General features: G+C 35.6%; 1 protein-coding gene and 1 long non-coding RNA gene across 2 annotated transcripts in view; one reads left to right on the top strand and one right to left on the bottom strand.

The window, feature by feature from the left end:
* Positions 1–22,578, bottom strand: part of LOC149091456 (uncharacterized) — a 125,583-nt gene that overhangs the window by 13,298 nt on the left and 89,707 nt on the right. The gene's annotated exons all lie outside the window — the stretch shown is intronic.
* Oct-TyrR (Octopamine-Tyramine receptor) overlaps positions 7,770–22,578 on the top strand; it is a 46,143-nt gene continuing 31,334 nt past the window's right edge. Inside the window, exon 1 of the mRNA XM_089259535.1 lies at positions 7,770–8,409. The gene's annotated coding sequence lies outside the window, so the exon portion shown is untranslated. The remainder of the gene's footprint in view (positions 8,410–22,578) is intronic.

Raw genomic sequence — 22,578 nt, forward strand, 5'->3', positions numbered from 1 at the left:
GTATATTCAGAGCAATTTCAATCAGCGTGGCCATCATAGGCCAGCCAAAATGTGGCTAGGCGGAAAGGCTTTAAAGGTTTTATATTCGTTTCCTGCGTGGGCCAAAAATAAACAAAATACTGAAAATGAGCGGATTTGACAGCTTAGCCGACCTGGCGACCTTTTCTTTTATTAACCAGCGCTGCCACAGCAAATAAAAGTAGGCAACGGCAACGGCAACGGCAACAGAAACTCCAACACGTGCCACACGCAGCAAATCTCGTCTAATTCACTGGCATCGACTCTGCCGGCAGAAGAGAAAGTTGGAACGTGCCTGTCAGGGCCTCGACTACCCGGCCACGCCCACCTCCCAAGCCCAGTTGAGCTGAGTTGAACATTGATTGTTGCGCTCGCTAATTGCCTTGTCTCAATTTGCTTGAAATCACATTACTTGGCATTTAAGAGAGCGCGCTGACATTTCATACGCACTGGGGACACGTGGCGTATGCGTAATATTTCCACTCAGCAAAGGTAATTAGAGCGGCTAATTGAGGCCTAAACAATGACATCAAGATTAATTGCCACGATATACATACATATATCTAGATTTATGTCTCATTGAGGTAACTAATCATAACGAATGTTAAAGTGTTAAATAAATTAAGAGCTATCAAATGAATGCAAATGCAAGGCGGCCAAGGGAAGTCGAGCAAGTCGAGCAAGCTGGGCAAATAAATGCGCAAATATCTATGCCAAGACACGCACAAGACAAATGGAGCATTGACCAAACGACCTGACCTTAGCCCAAAAGTAACTTAGAGGAAGAACTTTAAAGTGAGTGGGAGACACACACACACACAGAGAGAGAGAGAGAGACATACACACACAGAGATATAAATCAGAGCAGTCGAGAGTTATAGCCTGTGTGAAAAATGTGCATAGATCCAGGGGAGAAACGGAAGCGTTTAAAGTCAAGTTTCGAATGAGTTGGCATTTAGTTGGGAGTTGCTTATGATGTGTGACAGTTTGCCAAATTGAAAATCCAGTGAACAATGCGCACTTAATTGCTACACACGTAGAGGGAGACAGATAGAGAGAGAGAGAGGCAGAGACAGACAATGTCTAATAGACGGGCACGACATTAAGATCATAATTGCCAAAAGACATGAGCATAATGTTGAGCACAAGTCGAGACACAGACACATGCATAAGAGGCAGAGATTGAATTACGAGGCAACACACGCGCACACACACACACACACACACACACAAACACACACACACACAGAGAGAGACAAATACTAGGCCAGCTGTTTCGTTTTCACTTGCACTTTATTGTGGTTTATTTGTTTTCATTTACTCGGCTCGCTGGCTCACATAAAATTTAATTAAATTGTTTTATTGCATGCGAGCAAATGGAATTCCTTGGCCGTCCGTCCGTTGGCCAGAAAAAGTGAAAGCTTTTTGGCCAAGCAGGCGTTGACAACGGAATGCTCCGTGGCAGCCAACCTGGCCAGCCAACAGCAGGGCAAGCAGGCGCGTCAGATTTTAACGCACTTTTGTGGCTAATCTTTTATTAGCTCCACGGCAATGCAGCATTCCGAAGAAGAAGAAAGGAAACAACTTTACTGTTATGTGTTTAACAATAAGATAAGAGAAGTGAGGCAAAATGTTGCTCTGCTAGATAAATGAACCAAGTATTTTAGATTTGTAGATAAATGAAAACAATAAAGAAAATATATTTAAATTAATTTGAAGAAATTAAAACAATAAATATTAAAACATATTTATTATTTTGTTGGTTTCAAACTTATTAAAAATATGCAAAAATATTTATAAATATCTAGCCATTTTTATATTTATAAATATTTTTAATATATTTAAGTAATGCAAAAATATTTATATATATATTTTTAAAAATGCAAAAATATTTTTAAAAATTTATAAATATTTTTATGAATGCAAAAATATTTATATATATATTTTTTAGAATGCTAAAATATTTTTAAAATTTTTAAGTATTTTTGCATCATTTAAAATAATTTGAAATGAACAATATAATAAAATATATTCCTATATACATATGTAAAAAAAGAATAATAATTATTATTTATATTAATCTAAAATAATACAAAACAACAAACAATATTTATTATTATTGTATATTGAAATTAATGTATAAAAAGATAAAAATAAAAAAATAAAAAACAATAATAATAATTATTGAAATTAATGACAGCATTGAAATGAAAAAAAAAAAAAATAAATAAATAAATAAAATAACACATAAAATAAACTGAAATAATGTGAAATAAGTAACAAATACCTCAATAACAAAATATTTTCTATGATATTAATTTTGCCTTTACTTAATTAACTGATATATTTTTCTGAAGGTAATGTAAAGTTTCTTTTTTAACTTCTAATTAATTTCAATAATTGATCCCCAATAGGTTTCCTTTAGAGACAAACTCATACACCTGTTTCATTAGTTAATGGAGCTACTTATATTTGACCTAAAAAATGGCCAAAAAACATTTTTCTATAGATGTCATTTGTGGACACTTTAAAACACTCTCTTTTATAAAAATTTCACAAAAAAAAATTCGAAATTTTTGTAAAGCTTTGAAATGAATGGTGTTTAGGATGGTTGCTACGTGGTCTAAGTTGCCTGAGCAGTGGAAATAATCGTCCTCAAGTTTACAGTTCACAGAATCTTCCGCACACACACGCACACACAAACACACGCACATGTGTAATCAAATAGCTGTGCAAAAGAAAAAGATGAGGAAGAACAAAAACCGATATTAAGGACAGCTGACGGCTGCTGTGGGGCCAGTGAGTCCTTTTGTCCTGCCAGCCAGTTGGATATGTTCCCTCAAATTGATTGAGTGGGGTATTTAAGAGTCACTCACCATTGAAAAGCAATTTCATACTTGTCTCGCTGTGTGGGCTAAGGCCAATAAAAATGCCAACATTATATTGCGCATACGCCCCTTTAGCCAGCAACTTACCTCAATGAAAGAAAGGCAGCCCAGGCAGAGGCTGAGTTAAATATAAGCAAACAGAGCTTAAGTACAGCTCAAATTTGAGCTTGAACAATGAAATTCATTATCATTATGATAAGCTAAAGTGCAGGTAATGTAAAGAGAGTCCTCTCCCTCTCTCCTTATGAACTTGTTAGTTAATTAATTTCTTAAATAATTCATGAACAAACTGAAGCTGTAAGACATTGTGGCAGCACCCGCTACTTGTTTTCATAAGCAATTGACAGCAGCCCCAAGTGCCTTTGGTGCCCCGAGTTGAGTTGAGTTGGGTCTGCAGAGTCTGGGCGAATTTTAATATCTTAAACTACGCAGTAGCTTAGCACAAAGTGTTCGAGTTGAACTAGCCAAAGCAAAAAAAGTGGCAATAAGTCAGCTGAATGGAGACAATTGATATGCAAGGTAAGCGAGAGTTTTTTAAAAAGACTTGGAGATTAGCTGGAGATGAATGAGAGCAAGACATTGAAAAAGAAAACATTTCATATTTTAAATTGAAAATAATTCGCTTTTGACGATTTTCATGCACACTTTGCTGGAATCACAAACAAACAACGAAACGAAATTCAAATGCAAACATAGAAAAGAATACACAAAGAGAGTGAAAGAGAGAGAGGGAGCGAGTGAGAGCTAGAGCTGGGAATGAGACAATAAACGCTCTTATTGGCATATCTACATATTTCTGGTTCAATGCATTCACAGAGCACAAGCGCACACACACATACACTCACACACTCACACACACAGACGTGGAACGAGCAAAGCAAACAGATTATGCACTGAAAACCAGGAGCTGCGCTGTTGGCAAAGGAGACGCCGACGCCGACGCCGCCGCCAGCTATTGCCAGCGGACCATTGGAAGACCAAAGTATGCGAAAGATGCCGATTCATTTGTGCCATAAAGCACAGACAAAGCAACAACAACAACAACAACAGCAGACATGCAAATTAGCACATATGTGTGTGTGTGTGTGTGTGTGCTTCGTATGGGTTTGCCTATTCAGCTATCGATCTATATGTCTGTGGCTAAATTTTAATTTGGAATTTTGAATATGTTGTTTCACAAAAAAGCGGTAAAAGGCTATGTAGAAAACTTAAAAATGATATAGACAATGAAATAAATATTTTCTTGTTTGTATAACAAGCTGAGATCAAAATTGTAGCTAAAAAGCTATTTCCATTCATATAAGTTCTTTAATTTCATTAAATACTTGCATTCTAAGTCCTAATCGAAATATAGAATTATTTGTCATTATTAATATTTATATTAAACATATGCATATATTCAAATTATTAATACAGAATAGCAGCATATTGTTCGAGTGGGGTCTTGAAAAGCTTTCCCATGCAAACAGCAGCAACAACAAATGCAAACGAATTGTCAGACAAGCGGACAGATTGACAGCCAGGCTTATACGCTGTCATTCTGTTTGTCCAGCTGTCTGCTGTCTGGCTGTCTGGCCGTCTGACTGTATCTAATTCATCAAGATTATGGGACAGTTGATGCAAGCCTAAAGAATTTGAAATGTTTTATTTGTTGTTTTGCTTGTACAGCAAATCCAACTGAATTAACAAATTAATATGAATTCATGAACATCTTTAGCTTATAAAGTTTTTATTTAAATTATTATTAAACTGTTGTTAATATTACATTAAATATTGTACAATAAAAAATATAAATTTATTTGTATTGGATATTTACTTTCAATAATAATAATTAATAATTACTTTTTATTATTATATGTTATATATAATAATATATTTCTTTTAATATATATTTACTCTAATGTTTATTACATTACCTATTTTAAATTATTTTTTTATAATTAATAAGCACAAATTATTTATACGTTATTTAAATAATTATTTTATTCGCTTCTATGGTTTATCGCATGCTACTTACAAGAGGTTTACTATTATTATCATTTTATAAAATTTTTAAATAATTTTCAGATTAAAAACTAATAATAATAAAAATTAAAAAAAAAAAAATTAAATAATACACTTAAAATAAATTCTTCATTCAAAGTATACAATCGGCAATGCAATAATGTAAAAAATTTGTTGTAAGAATTTCTTGCTAAGAATTTGCAATATCCGTGTATATCTATCTACGTACGTATGTGTGTGTGCATGTAAATGTTTCCTTTTTATTTGGCGCCATTGAAGTGTTAATAATAAATAGATAGATTGAGAATTGTAACCCAAATGTCTTACGCCCCGTCAGTTGTTCTTTATTCACATCAACCACATTCCCTGCAATCCCATTTCTTTTATATTTCCATTTTTTTTTTTTAGTACGAAATTTGTTGTTTATTTGTGTGTGGCTTCTGGGCATTTTAATTTCGTGTTTCATTTGGCTTTTGCGGCAAGGACAACGGCCATGTCGTGCCAGGCAAATGGAGAAATATATGGAAATTTTTATTAGCCATTGTATATGTATTTATTTTAATACCTTTTGTGTCCTGTGATGCGAAAAAAAAAAAGAAATGTTGAGCGACAGCGCACAGCCGGCGGATAGGACAGACGGCCAGCAGCTGGATGCTGTCGGCCAGGCCAAGTCCTTGGCCATTAGCCCAAAATAACGAGCCAACATATGAATCACACTTAGGGGCTGGCAAGTTATGAGTCCAACTGTCAGTTGGGGACAACTAAAACCTGTGTTTATGAAGAAAAACTGTCGCCAGCCAGTTGAGAATTTCTGAGCTCTCCACACATTCTGCTGCAGCAGTGCTGCAGTGCAGCTCTGCTCCCAGTTGACTGTCTGGCTTTTTATTTCCGTGTCGTGTAAAGTGCAACTACACTCGAGTTTATCTTGGCCAGCTCCGAGGCGGACAATGGACAGACCACAGGCCACAAATGCTGTCCATCATGCGGCCGGGCCATTGTCTGGGCCAAGAGTATTGGCATTATGTAGTAGCAAAGCATGTGTGTATTGCCGTTAGTATAATTTGCTCGAGCTTAAGCTTTAATTGGCGCAAGCTCGCAACAGCGCAACAGGAATTCATGTTGACAGCCAGACAAAGGCTTTGTTTCCAGTTCCATTTCCATGCTGGGCTGACACAAAGTTCTCATTATGTCGAAAACAAAAAGGGAAACATTCTCCTGGCATGTGGTTAAATGAGTGCAGCTCGGTTCATCTGAGGGAAAACTAGAAAACTGCAAAAGTTTCACTTTGCAAATTTAAACTGAAACTGAGCATTTAAAAGCAATTTTTATTTTTTTCCGATCTATGAAATTCAAATCCAATTAAGGGAAAACTAGTTGTGGCCAAAGTTAAACTTTGAAAATTTCTAATGAAGCTCAGCATTATATATTTTTCTCTATTTTATTTTCAAGCTATGTAATTTTGAAAATCTTTAATATATACATTTATTATTTATATAAATTAAAATTCTTTATTTTTACAATTTATTTTTACATTTTACATGACAATTTTATAAATTAACTTAAAAATTATATTTATTTAAATAAATATAAATTTATTATTTATTATATTCCTACATTAATAAAATTTATTTATTTTTACATTTTACATGACAATTTTATTTATTAATTTAAAAATTATATTTAATTAAATACATATAAATTAATTATTTATTTTATTCATACATTAATTAACAATTTTTATTATTGTAATAATAAATTGTAATTTATTTTAATATTTTAAAAATTAAATTTAATTGAATGCATTCATATGCCAACATATTTTTTTTTAATATGAAACCATATTGCTTTTTGCAAATCTTTATAAATTAAATATATATTCCAAGCAAGTTGGTATAATCCATTAAATAAATACATAATCCAACATATATGTATATATTCTTTTTAATCTTTTAATTTAATTTACTCAATTCACATTTCAGCCTAAGTATTACAGTTACATTTGCTAAGTATTTACTTAAGTTTAATCACTCGCCTTCTGCTTGTTCACAAGATTATCATTATGGCTGAGATCTGATTACAATATCATGCAGCAGGCCTAACTGTAATTGCATTATTATGTTGCTGCCTGAGTTATACTTGAGCAAACACAACTCATTATATTTCGTGAAACAAAAAAGGGTGACACAGGCAAAAAGCTTTTGTATACGCTGTATGTATGTATATGTATATGTATGTATATACAAATACTGTTTGCATTATTCAGAATACTTTTACTTAACTAAATTTATCGACCCATTGTTGTTCACCTTCGTTTGGGGACAGGCGAAAAGAAAGATAATTGTGTTGCACCATCACGACAAAGTATCAGCTCGATTTTTTCACAACTCACACTCAGCGCTCTGAGCCCTGAGCTCTGAACTCTCTCACTCCACAGATAGCCCCACCCCCATCTTGCCACCCCCATCACTTCCGCAGTCGAATGTTTGCCTTAATGTGTTATTGAATTGTCATTTTCATGGCCGAGCCGTTCTCAGTTTTGATGACATGCAAAGCAATTTGTTAGCCCGGCCCGCTGCTTGGCTCGACTTGTATCAAGAATTTGTCACATTACAACAATTATACACGCATAAATATACATACATACATACCTACATATACTAGCATAGCTCCGCAGACAAATGAATATGTTCAACAAAAAGAATCAACAGTTTGGCACGAAGAGAGCGCACGAAGAGAGCGAGCGTGCACTGCTTTGCCGACGCCGCAAGAGTGCTTCGTTTGGTTCGTGCCGTTCGCTTCGGGTTGTGCTGCTTCGGCTCGCTGTCGGCACGCTGAAGCTTAAGGACGGTCGCCGCAGCAGCTGCCGCCGTTGTTCAGTTCTGTTTTCAACGTCGAGACGTCTGCACGCGCGCTCCTCTGCAGTTGCGCTCGACTCAGTACATTTGCGAGTGTGTGTTGCGTGTGCGTGTGCATGTGTGCGTGCGTACGTACGTACGTGTGCTTGACGCGTGTGTCGCAACAAACTTAAAGTTGAGGCAACAGACAAAGTCAAGTTGCCAGATACCCTAACTAACAGCTGCCAACCGGGAATTGATACGCAACTCACACATTAGACAAAAACTTCAATTTCCCTTTATATGCTGAAGCAGCATTTCAGTGCTCCAGTGCCCCCAGGTGATCTCAGTGTGAAAACTAAACTTTCGACTGCAGTTTGATCAAACTAGGCATTTGTGTTTGTGCTCCACTCTCGGCTCTTTAAACGTTTGACATAAGCAGAGAATTTCCGAGCTAAATCAATTACTTAAATTATTCTCGTGTAAACCAAAGTAAATTATAAAACACTTAAGAAGTAACAACGAAAACAACAACAAAAGCAACAACAGCTAGACAAGGAAAAGCTACTTAATATTCAGCCAAAATGTTTGTCTAAAAGTTCATGTCAAAGCCAAATTACAAAAGCAGCCGCAAGCGCATTTAAATGTGTTTAATTGAAAATCAGGTAAGCAATCAAATGCGGCATTTCCACATTGAAATTGAAATGTTGTTCGTGTTTATTTTAAGAACAATTTGTTGAATAGACTCTGTGAACTTCAGATGCTGAGTTATTTGATTTAAATGTGTTTAAGTGTTGGCTATTTGATAAGAAAATACTTGAGGGCTGATAAGAGAGAGCTTGTTAATCGTACAATAGATATGCTTCATATCGTATATTAGATATTTGCTTATGGACAGATGTGCTAAAATATTAGTGTTATTATGGCATTAAAGTTTTTGGCCTACTGGAAAACCTTCTGTTCATTACCAATAATAGTTTCAATTTATAATATTTTAAAATATGTAAATTATAAGTAGTTATAGAAATAAATATTTACTCTTTTAGTTTTTAAAAATTTTTTTTTACAAAATAATAGTAAGAATATTATTATTAATTATTTTATTCCATTAATTCCAATCAACATAAAACTAATTAAAAAAATTAAACAAATAAAAAAAACCATAAAAAAAGTTTACTGGAAAGTTTTTACCAAATAAATTCAAAAATAAAATAATAAACTATTAAGCTAAAAAAAAAATATATATATAAATATAAATCAATATTAATATAAGCATAAAGAAAGCAAAGAAAATGTATAAAAATAATATCCAAAACTTCCATCATATTGTATTTTTTTATTAGTCCCTGACGTAAAATAAAGGTTATTTATTATTTAAGTGGGTGTGTTAAAGTTCAAAGTTTGCTGAATATTCATACCACGCCGGGGCATCTCGTACATGTATGTCGTTTCAAAGATTTGCTAACAAGCTTTCATTGTTGCATTCCAGATTTCTGATTATTAAAGTACACATAATTTTCCCAGAGTACCCTCACATAGTTAATTAAATAGTATATTATTATAATTTGCATGTCTTATGCGAGGCTCATGATGCGGATTAACAATGTCAGCGCTAATAGCTAACAAAGCACACGATCTGAATGGCACACACACACACTCACACCTACACAGGCTCACGTAATCCACACAGGAAGCACACAAAAACTGTTGCCGCTCCCCCAAGTGCGAGTCTTTATTTTGCCTTAACGCCTTTAATTAATTAAACCACACAGCTCCCGGAAGTACGGGCCACGCCGTACCGCCCCCTCTGACTCAATGCGAGCTGCTTTGGGGACAACTGTAACAGAATTTGTGTCGTCTTTAAGCAATTTTATTCGGCTCACCTTTGGCGCACACCAGCGCGCAATCAGTCAGTGGCCCAACCTCAACCTCAAGTTCAACCTCAGTCTGGGCCACAGACCTCCTCCCCACCTTCCCGCCCCCAGCCGTGCCACATTTATACTAATTTTGAAAAAGCGCGGCATACTTTTGCGGCAGTTGCTTGATTATATATTTATTTGATTTCTGGCTAGCTGTTTTACGATGCAACTCAGTCTTGGGCTTAGCCTTGGTCTTAGCCTCAGTCTTAGCGTTATTCTTAGTCTTAGCCGTCGTCTGTCTTTGGCCTGCTTATTGCCTGTTTTATATGCGCCGTTTGTCTGCCCACAGCATTTACATAAAATCTAATCAAAAGACATGCACATTAACTGCCGGCGGGCTCATCAAAATTTCACCATGTGTTTGTTGTATGTGTGTCGTATGTGCTGTGATGTCGGCTGCACTTAGCCCTTAGATCCAGTCGCCACGTTAGGCCCTCGGCTCTGCCTACCCCTAAAAGCGTATTTAATAATTCAGTAAATTGCCTGTCGCATCAACTTGCCAACTCTTTATGTTTTTCTTTCTTTTTTGTTCGCTTTATTCGTTTTATTCGATTTTGGTTTTTCGGTTTTCATTCCCTTTGTTTTCTTTTCCTCTTTGCCGGGGTAAACAAAACACAAGAGTTTAAGCCGAAGAAAATGATGTATGTGTATATGTGTGTAAATATTTATCGATGCCTAACGAAGTGTGTATACCCTATTATATACATACATACATACATACATCTATATATATATAGCTATATTTGTAATACATTTTGTTTGAGTTTGCGTTTGCGGCATTGAGTCTCAGCAAGTCTCAGCGGCATTTGTATGCTCTGAGCACATTCGTTTGTTAAATATTCAAAGCACCCACAACAAGTTAAGCAGCTAACAAGAAAATAATATTTAAATGTTTATCGCAGCGCTGCGCTGCTTTGTTTACCTTAAATATAAATTTATTGATTTGAGTAAAAATAATAAAGTGCTTATGCGCCAACCATAGATTTTTCAAATTTTTTTATGAACTAGTGGAAGTTTTTCTCAATTTTGATTACTGCTTATTATATTAATATTATTTGCACTAAATATTTTCATAAATTAAAAAAAGTTTGGCTTGATTTATTTATTTAAAATCCAATGAAAACTTTAACTCATTTATTTATTATAAAATATTTGTATACGACATAATTATTATTGTTTTGAAATATATGAATTCTTCTTACTGTAATTAATTTAAAATGAATAAAAAAAATGAAATATATGCTTATTAAAAAAAAAAAAAAGATATAATTCATTATTTCATTCATTTATTATTTAAATATTTAGAAAAATTAATCCCGCATATTTAATAGGCAAATCATATTTAATAGGCAAATCAGAAAGCAAAGTTTCAGAATTCATTTGCCAATCCTTTTTTATTTATATTTTTCTTCATTTAAAAATTAATTTACATAATCAGCTGTCATTAAAGTCGCACAAATTTGCAGTGCCTTTTCATAAACCTGGCAGAAAAAAAAGCAGAAATAAAAACAAAATGGGATAAAAACGTGAAGTAAACATGCAATGCAACATAAAATTAATGCAGTTAAGCTGACGTCTGTGCTGATGTCAATGCCTGGGGAATAGTGGGGGAGTGGAGAAGGGAAGGGCGATGGGTCAGTGAGGGACAGACAGCAACTGCACTGCAATCAATTAAATATTGATATTTTTAATATTTAATCTTTTCAATTAAATTGCCAATGATTTACATGACAGGCCCGACGCTCACTTTTTATGGCAAATGCAGAGAATGAAGAAGCATTTGCGCTCGCGCTGCGACAAGCAATCCCATTCGGTTAACCGTAAATGATGTTGTTGTATAAATCAATTAAATTGTTAATTTAAAAATAATTTAATATATACAAATTAAGTTTACAAGCGCCGGCTGAACTTTATTGTCTTTTATCTCACACACACTCTCTCTATCTATCTCCCTCTCTCTCTCTCTCTCCATCGACTGCGATTGCGCTGACAATTTGACAGATTTATTTTAGTTAAGAGAACTTTTGCCAGTTGTAAAAATTGATAAGTTCAATTGAATTACATACTATGGATAGCTGTATCTGATTTTATGCATATCAAATGTCAAAAGCTCTCAAATGACATTTACAAAGAGGCATAAAACATGCCCATAAATTTGCAGACTCCTTACTAGCACAGTCAGTGTCTTGTCGAAATGAAATCAAAAATACATCTGAAAACAAATATATTTAAAAAAAAAAAATAATAATAATAATAATAATATTAATAATAAAATAACAATATAAAATATAAAAGAAAAAATAAAATTAAATTAAAAATTAATTTTAAAATATATAAAATTAAAAAATTAAGAAAAAATACAATTAAATCAAAAATTAATTTTTAAATATATAAAATTAAAAAATTAAGAAAAAATTTATTAGGCTTCCAATTTTAACTTATTTAAAATATACAAGCAATATTTTTATTAAAAAAATAATAATAAATAAATATTTAAAGTATAAAAGAAACAATAATTTGTTTATTTTTTATATTTTTATTTAATTATTAAATAAATAAATTATTAATATTTAATTCCACCGTTGTTTTCTTTAATTTTTTATATATAAATCGACCTTTAATGAGACTCTTAGCTTTTATTTTAATTTTTACTTTCTGTAAAACTCTTGTTTCTATTCAACTCACATTAAGTATACGCCAAGTGGCTCGATATAATTGTGAACTCTTTTCATTAGAGCTCGCTCGGCAAGCCAAAAACAATATTATTCCATCCAATTGTCTTATTTCACGCCCATTTCATGCATAAGCACTCATTGTATGAGCTCTGCAGCCAAATAGAGCTCATTAGTCACAGTTCTTTTGGTTTGCATATTGCGCATACGCCGCGTTGGTTGCAGCAGGCGCTGCTGGAATCCCGTGCAATGCGGTGCGCCCTGTGCTGGAATTTGTTGAAAAGAATGCCATGCCGTGCCAGTCGGTTGAATTTCCTAATTATATTTCTTTTTCCTTTGTTGCGCCCCATTGCACCGCCCATATGCACAAATTGAGCAGCAATCAGAGTGCACTTACGACCAATAGGCCAGAAATCAATCATAATTATTGTAAATCAACTGAAATGTCGAACCAATTTCTCATTTGCAGTAAAAGTTCATTTAATTGTGAGCATATGAAGTCACTGTATAAATATATAAATATTTCTTTTTTGCATGTGAATAAAAATTTTAAACGAAAATGTTTTAATTGAATTGAAGGCCTGACATTGGCGGCAATCAATCCACCAATCAATCAATCAGCGCGCGTGATGAGTGCCAAATAAAGCGAATTATTTGCAAGAGCAGAAGTAAAGCATCAGCCAGTCTCTCTCTCTCTCTCTCTCTCTCTCTCTCTCTCTATCTCAGTCTCTCTGTCTCTGTCTCTCTCTGCGGCTGTGTGTTTTGCATATTAATGCCAGCCCCCGCTTGCTCAACTTCAGCTGGATTCAGCTCGCTGCTTGGGTGGTACGTGCCACAGCAACTGATCCTGACAGGCTGGAGGTATCCATTTCGTAGTCAACCGCAGCACAGTTACAAATTAGCGAGTGTAGCCAACTTGGCACCAGCCGCAACGTGGCCTGTCGATTGCATGCACTGCACATGTATCCTCCTCCCGCTGCCCCTGCCACCACCGCCACTCAGGAATGCCGGCGTAAGCCGCAGCTCCATTTACCCAATGCTCCATTCCCCCGGTTTCGTTTTTTTTCCGTTTTGCTCTTCCGGCTGTGTGCGCGCACATTGAAATTTGGCATTTCATTCTATTCTGCAGGCGACGATTGCAGTTGTTATGGCCACAAAAAAAAAAAGGAAAAATGCAAGAGAGGGCGAAATGGAATGAACAAAAAATGTCTTTTATTTAAACACAAACGCTTTGCGTTGGCTTCGACAGTTCACACGCAGCTCTGCGGGGTCTTTGGGCTATTTGCAGAAAAGCTGGCTCATCAATTTGCAAAAGACCGAGCTGAGTATCCGCAGTGTCAACGTTGACAAAAGTTTTAATTACGGCAAGACAATCGTTTAACATCAAGCTCCCAGGCCTGCTTAGCTGCGCAGCTCGCAGCTGTACAAACAGCAAAAAGTATTGCATACTTATGAGGGCGCCGCATTTTCAGCATCTTGGGTAAATGTAGCGTGGCGAATGTTAATTGAATGGAAGACGATAGCGTAGGCAGGCATATCAGCCAAAATCATAATCCTCCCTCAGCCCCTTTGTTGTCTTATCTGCGTGAAAGGCGTTGAGCCCGAGTCAAACAGTCTGGTCAATGCTTTGTCTTTCGCCTTTACAGATTGCGATAATTTGCATAATATGCTAATTACGCAACAATTCTTCTCTCTTCGTTCTTTGCTGCAAAACTCATTAATTTATTTACAACTATATGCTATGGCAACATTCCGAATCCTTTCCCCAATTAGTCCTGAAATTTTACAGCTTTTTTTTTTTGTTTTCACTCATTTTCTGGCTTCATCTGCCTTGGCTCAGCGCACGCAATTTGCATCGCTAAGATTTTAATTTTGAGCTTTTTATGTGCAGCCCCCCACACAGACAATGTTTATTAATTAATACGGACAAACTACAGTAGAGCTGAGATAAGAGAAACTGATGATTTATTACTATGCATTTCTTTTTTGTTATTTTATATTAATTATAAATAAATATGCGATGAAAGAAAGTAATATTAAAATACAAATAAATTATAAAGAATTTAATTTAAATAAAAACATAATAAATATATAATAAAAATATATTTATGAAATAAAAACTAGAAAATGTATCAAATAATTATTGTAATATATTTTCACGCTGAAATCTAAGTTCGGGCTATTTCAAATTTAATAAAATAATTGATTTGATTACTTTATGAGCTAAAAAGCAATACAAATGATATATTTACAAAAAATGTATTTAAAAAAAAAAATATTGTCAAAAAATAACGTATTTATTAATACTGAAAAATAAAATCTAGCTCGCCTTAAGCAGCTAAAATCGTTTGATTTTTAACGCTTCATTCGCTATCTCTCTCTATCTTTATCTTCCTCTCGTCTGACTTCGATTGTTTTCGGTTTGGTTTTCTGTTGAACGCTTTGAGTTGAGCTATTTAGTTGATCTCTTTTAAAAAACATATTTATCGTAGCGATTCGACTTGACAATCGCAACCAATCAGCTCAGCAACCAATCAATGCACACGATCTTCACATTCATATACACATGCACGCACTCACTTCAGGTATGCTATTGATGTGCTTTGCGAGCAGAGCCCTCTTATAGAAAACCAATACATACACACAAAACGATATGTCTCGTTTAGCTGAATCAAACGATCGATCAGAGCGAAGATCGACTCGTGCAAGCAGTCGGTTATCTCTATGACTTTTCTCTCAGAGTTAATAAAAAAAAAGAAAAGATTTCTTTGCAGATATCAAACTTTCAACGCTTATTTGCGAGCTATGAATTACATATATTTATTGAAAAATTTTTAAATTAAATAATTTTTAATTTATATATACATACATATGTGTCTACTTTTTTTTCTAAATTTATTTTACTACAAAATTGTTTATTCTTAATTGAAAAAATTAAATTTACTTTGATATTTGTCTAGTAAATCAAACTAATAATATAATTGTAACAGGCTACTAGCCTATGTTATATTATATTTAAGGTAACAGCACTATGGTTAACCATCGATAGATACACATCGATCGATAGTTAACCATATCGGTGGCTGGGGAGGTTGTCGATATGTGACGTGCCATTTTGAGTAATAGAAGAAGAAGAGGGAGATCGATAATTATAATTTAGGTTTGACTGTGAACAAGAGAAGACGTGTGAAATTAGGAGATTAATAAATTATGAGATTAAGAAATAAAGAAATTAGATTAAAGGCCTACTACATAATATATGTTATTTTTAAACTTTATTTTATTTGTATAAATAATTTTAAGCAACATATAAAATCATATAAAATAATAATATAACATATAAAATAAATATTTTTTTTTTTAATTTTATTTTATTTCTATAAATAATTTTAAGCAGCTTGTAAAATCTCTACAAAAGAAAATTATCAGCATGCCATATTAATCATTAGGGGGCAGCTATCGCTCAGGTGCACCTTGCTTTATCATAGTCGACTTCAGCATAAGTTTCTGTGCGTTATTCACTGTAGCTGCCGCAAACTGTGGCACATAAGAAATGTAGCGCCATCAATCGCCTTTGTTGTCGCTCGGCTGCTGATGTTGTTGCTGTTATGATGTTGCTGTTATGATGTTGCTGTTGGCAGCTGCTATTGCATTTTGGTATTAAAAATATGACTACATAACCATGAAGTTCGCAGTCAAAGGCAGCTTATCATCACGTTGCTTAAACACAGATACACATATACATATATATATATATATATGTATATATATCTCTATATATAAACATATTGGTTAACGATTTTGAGCAGCGCATAGTAAGTGTACACAGGCTCGTTTTAATTGCAGACTTCAAAACACAAACACAGATGCCCCCCCGACCCAGAGAAATTATGGAGCACAATTTGCATACGTTATTGAGTTCGAGTGCCACCGAAACATGTGGGTTTTATTTGATATTGAAGCGTTGCCACATTTCGCGTTCTCTGCGTATTTCGTATGTTAAGCACCCACTTTGAGGCAGCTCGTGCACTTTAATTTGTTGGCCCGCATCCGCACGTAAGTCGACATGGACACGTTGCGTATGCGTAATTTCAGCCTAGTCCCATGCCTGTACTCTAGTTACAGTTACAGTCGCTATTCATCTCGCCCCGCTATGGCTGCTCTTTGTACGCGAAATGCCTACAGATCTGCCTCTTTCTTTTGTAAACATCAAAAAGTTCGCATATGCTGAGGGAGTGTTGGAATACGTCAAAATTTTTGTTTGAATCTTAATTGCGTTTGCTAAGCAACTGTTGCCTCAATGGGAAATTGAATTTGGCAAGGAAAACACGTTATTCTCACTTAAATGCAAAGTAAAATAAATAAGTGACAAACATAAAGAGAAGCCAGATTACATGCAAATAAAATCAATTCCAATGTAATGTATGCATATAATATATAAACCCATAAGATTATTCTCTTTTCATTGACAGGCTTATGATAATGAAACTCTTTGTATTTGGCAGCATATGATACCTAGCGTAAAATTGTTTAAAAATATCAGGAGCCAAGCTTTAACTGTGATTAAAAACAAACATTTGCGTGCCTGATGGCACTTGGCAAAATATTTAAGGTCAAGGCTCAAACTAAACAGAGCAAGGCACACACACACCCACACACACTCACCCACACAGACTCAGACACAGACACCGCAAGAGGTGAGGCGCAGAGCAAAAACAGAGTGTTACTCTTTGCCATTATTTGCACGATGTGGTGACACTTTTAATAACCACAAAACCCATAAATAGCGTCACCTAACCGCAAACAACAACAACAACAGCAGCAGGAGCAGGAACAGCAGCAGCAGCAGCAGCTGAGCAAGCAATTTCCATGCCATATCCATCAAATGAAAAGAAAACATGAACCAGAGCAAGACTCAGAGACCGAGACGAAGCAGCCGCAGCAGCAGCAGCAACAGCTCGGTAAATCTCGAATCCAGCTAATTTCCGCAATCAGAAAGTCACTTGCGTACCAGGGCGTATAAACAATGAGCCAAACTACACAAGAGCAACAGGAAGAGCGACAGCGAGGCGAAGTCGAGGGGAAGCCGATGTTATTCTAGCATTATAAGCGCCATAGTTATAACTATCATTGGCTCTGCTGGCTGTTGTAGGGTTGTTTCCAGTTCCCTATGCTCAGCTCTCAGCTCTCTGTTTACAGCTACTGTTCTGGGGCCATGTGTCATTTAAAGGCAACAACAACAACAACAACAACATGGGACACTCAAGTGAAAAGAGCAACACAAACAGGACACGGGCTGACTGCGGATTTATGTTCACTAGCCCCTCCTTCCCCTCTCCGTCCACACTTTTTTTACGATGGCATTGCCAACTTACCGAACGAGTGACACCTAGCCGTTGTGCACACACATACATAAGCAAATGCAGGTAAACTACAGCCAGGCTCAGTCACTCCGTGTCCAGCTGAACAGCAGCAGCGTAGAATGACCGCCATGGAGCAGTAATGCAATGACACTAGCTGAAAATGAAAGCTAATTGATTATGCCAGCACCTCGATAAATATTTACTCTTTGCACATGTGATGCATAATTGATGAGGCTTTCAATTTCGATTCAATAAATTATTTCAATTAAATTATTTAATTTATACTTAAGCGTGTGATTGAGTTTGGGTGTTACTTAAGAATACCCTGTAGGCATATGAAAGTGGATTAAGTTTGTTAAATAAGAAAATATATTACATATATTTAACAAAACCATTATACCCTTATTTCCCATTTTCAATGGGTTCAGGATATAAAAAAACAGGGAAAAAATTATATGAAGAAAATAAATACTATATCTATATGATTTTAATAAATAAAAATAGAAAAAAATGAATAAATAATAATAAATAATAATAATATGCAATCAAATACAAAATAATATATGTACAAAATATTTATACAAAATATTTGTAAAAAATATTTATATGTACAGAAAAAAATAAATAAATATGTACAAAATATAAATATGTTATTTAAAAAAAAACTATAAATATAAAAAAATGTAATGATTTATCTAAATAAATAAAATAAATAATTGATATAAATAAAATAAATAATAATAAAATATAATAATAATTTATATATAATAATAAATTAATATATAAAAGTGATTTAATTAAATAAAAAAAAATACAAAATAAAGTCAACAAAAAAAATATATGTAATAAAATAAAATTAGTTTTTAAAAATTAATACAAGTAATGAAATAAATAAAATAGAAAATACATTATCGAATAAAATGGATAAATAAATTGTAAAATACCATGACATGTAGAATACCGAAATTTACTCTAACTAAAATGTGCCATATAAATAAATAAATATATTACTCCATAACTTCATCACACTAGAAGCAGATCCAATTCCTTTACAGAGAGCAACTCTTAGTCATGCATGCTCCAAAAGCTGAACAGCTCGCACTAGTTTTTAATTGGGTTTGCGTGTCTGTTGCCCCAAGTGTTTATCTGTCTGTCTCCCTCGCACTCGCTCACCTTCTCTGTCGCTCGCACACCCAGCCTGCCTGCCTGCCTACTTGTCTGTCTGTCTGTCTGTCTGTCTATCTGCCTGCCACACAACAATAATTATTTGCCATTGCTATTGGAAAACAATTTCCCTCTTCCTTTCGATTTCCTTGCATTTTTCTGTCTGCCTGCGCGCAAAACTTTCCACCGGAAATTGTTGCAATTTATGATTTAATTTATGTTCATTTTCCTTTCTTTTTTTTTTTTAATACTCGCACTGCCATCTCGTTAGCTGAGCGCTGGCTGCTTCATGTTGCATATAAATGCGCTGATTATCGCCACGCCCACGCGCTATTGGTTAAGTGGGCGGCGGACGAAACGGATGAGCCGCAGATAAAACGACAATCACAACGTCTAGTAACTACAATCAGCTGTTAAGCGTGGCGCAAAGCGAGTGCCATAAATTCTGGGCAGCAGAGGAAGGAGAGGAGAGTAGGAGAGCAGGGGAAGGGAAGCAACTAATGGAGGAGAGTAGCCTTACTGACTGGCCAGACGTCTGCTCAGAGCATTGTATTCATTAGTGAATAGCCAAGTCTCTGTCAAGGTATTGCCAATTCACAAATCACCTGTAGCTTAAGGGATCCGCTCAGTTCTTTGAACTCCTTGAGTTCTTTAGATGTGAGCTAAAAGCAAAGCTCTCAGTTGACATGCGTTGACAATGGCTTTTCATTCAATTCGGTTAATTTCATCAGAAACCTTTCAGAGCAATGTTTTGTAATCATATCTAAGTGCACATGACTTTTAGCCCAAACGCACAATTTGCAGTTGCCATCAGAGCGAAAATCATGCTCACAAAGCTTTGCGCTTTGCGCTTTGCCAAATTTGACAAAATTAAAATCAAACGCTTGCAAAATGTCACGCACATTTTGGAGGGCTGCCAGAGCAGCGGCGTACCCCACCCCTCCACCTCTCTCTCACTGTCACTCTCTCTCTCTCTCGAGGTTGGCAATGACAGTGATAGACTCGTCCCAAAGCGTTCGCTACTCACTTTGATTGCAGCCAACATGTGTGACTGCCACAGTGAGAGGGGAAGAGAGAGAGAGGGGGGAGAGAGAGGGATGGAGTATTCATCGCATGTTGAGCAAATTTTTTTATGGCACGTTTACTCCACTTTTTTTTCCATACCCTCAAATCATTGATATTGGCGAAACGGGGTGTAAGAGTTTGGCTAAAATGTATGTAACTGACAGAAGGAGGCGTGGCAGACTCATGAATTATATATATGCTGGATCAGGACAAACAGCGGAAAGACTTAGCTGTGTTCATCTGTCTCTCTTTCTGTCTGTCTGTCCCTCTGTCCGTCAATCCATATTGGAATACGTTGATCTCAGAAATACTTGGTATACCAGCTACAAATTTTGATCAACTTGAAGGTATAGGGTATCTCCCCGTCGGACCGTTCGACAAGAGTTGGTTTGCTGCTGTTGCTGTTGTCGTTATATTTTCGGTAAAGTGACATTACGTACGAAAAGTGAAAAACATCATTTTTATGCGACACACTTGAAAAGGTTTTTCGCTCATGTTTTTATGAGTTCAAAAGACGCCAAACCAAAAATTGTCCCAGCACACACACACACATACACACACACACACACACTCACAGAGTGAGAGCGCAACGCTGTCCCAGTGCAGTCATGCGTGTCTACCTCTATACCCAGATTTTACCTTCGGCTGGCGCTGTAAATGCGCCGCGTGCCCAGACCAGACCAGGCCAGGCCAAATTGCCAAATAGCGCGCATATTTTATGTCAACAGTGTTGGGCAACGCCGCGAAGTATGCAATACTTTATAAGCCTTCAACTTAATTGCTTAGGCAAACAAACACAAATGTAACGAAACGAAACGAAACGAAATATATACCAATTTACGCCTGTTAACAAATTCATTGCGTACATAAATAAGCAGACATATATATACATATATACTCTATATTCTATATACGTATTTGAGCAAAGGCCTCAGGCCAAGAGCCAGCCACTCTTGGCAAGTGCTCGTGTAATTGCCAGGCAAACAAACACTCAGTTGACTATTTAGTCAGCACTCGAGCAGTCCACTGGCCCTTTGATACGCTTGCGTTGAGCACCTTTATGGTATTTCAGCTACAGATAGCTGCGACATACACTCTAGGCCTAGGCTAGGCTGCAGCACAGTTAATTAGCCCAAAGTGCAGACTTATGCCGACTTAAGCGTTTCGCTCGTCAAGTAGGCTGCTAGGCAACTTTTTTAATTACCAACTTTGGGCCAAGTGACATTGATGATAACAACTATGTGAATTGTCCGCAAAAAAAGGAGAAGAAGAAGAGTATCTATGCAATACCTTGATGGCACAATAATGTATGTGTGTGTGTGTGCTGGAATACATATCCACTTGAAAGTTTGATAAAGTTTCCAGTTTACGGTTTGCAGTGGCTGCGGGAGCTGGAAGTTATGAGCCGACGACACATGCACACTTATTTGCTTATTTGATTTGGCTTTCAGGCTTAGGCTTTGGCCGCCTTTTAGGCAGTTAGTCAGCTGTGGGTCTTATCTAAAAATAACCGCCAATTCGGAATTTTTTGGTGTAAACTTTACCCAGCTTCCGGGCGAGCGAAACTTTGTGTCTGTGTGGAAAGCGATTTTCACGTAAGCCACGTTGACTAACTGCTTTCAGTAAGCCTCTAGCACACACATGCACACACACACGCACACAAATAATCATAATATACATGCTAACGTGTACAACTGGCTGGCATTATGATAAAGTTCAGGCCATCAATTGCTTATGTGCATCCAATTTCTCAAAAGCGAAAGCGAAACCCAACGACAGGTGAGACCAACTAATAAATCACTTGCGTCTCAGCGCCTGACAAGATGGGGCGTCTGTCGTAGCCTCAATCTTCAATCGTCTATGCTCGGCTGCCTCGGCACGTGAAGCGTTTAATAAAGTGTAAAAATATAAAACCTAAAAAGGTTTTTTCTTCTTTTGCAAAGTGTTATAATTAAGGCATCGAGAGCTGCTGACAGCTCGACCCGCAGCGTCTGACGATAATGTTTTATTCCTTATTCAGCCTGCAGCAGCTCATGAGCTGTCAAGTGTCAGACCAAAAAAAATAAATAAATAAATAAAGAGAAATGAACGAATTTCTGTTCGGTTTTGATATATCCTTGCAACACCAATCTATTATGGGCTATTAAACAATGCGAGCTAATGGACTGTTAAATATCCGAGAGACCAAAATAAACGATAAGCCAAGCTCTTTTCAATTTGAAATATAAAAGAAAATTTGCTAAATATATTATATGTAATTTTATTTATTTTTCATAAATATATATAGATTTTTATATATACCCTTGTTACAGACTATCAAAGGCCTTACCGGAAACGGAAAATTGAATTGGGAATGCAGAGTATAATGTTCGGAAGGAACTTGTGTATTATTGATTAGGCATAGGCAGTAGCAGCAGCAGCAGTAGAAGCTTTTAATAGCATATATATTCTTGCTTCGATTGTCGACATGCGTCACTCAGCTCATGTTGAGTCGATGAAGAAATGTCTATCTGACAGTATAGGCTTTTTCAATAGAACTAAAATTATACATATTTAAGTTTGAATATTATTTATTCATATTCCTGATAAAAGCAATGATAACAATAAATATTCCACGTTAACGATAACGTTAATTGAAACAACACTGCTTA

This window comes from Drosophila navojoa, chromosome 4 (genome assembly GCF_054131105.1).
Source record: "Drosophila navojoa isolate 15081-1374.11 chromosome 4, UAZ_NAV_1.0, whole genome shotgun sequence".
Classification (NCBI taxonomy): Eukaryota; Metazoa; Arthropoda; class Insecta; order Diptera; family Drosophilidae; genus Drosophila; species Drosophila navojoa.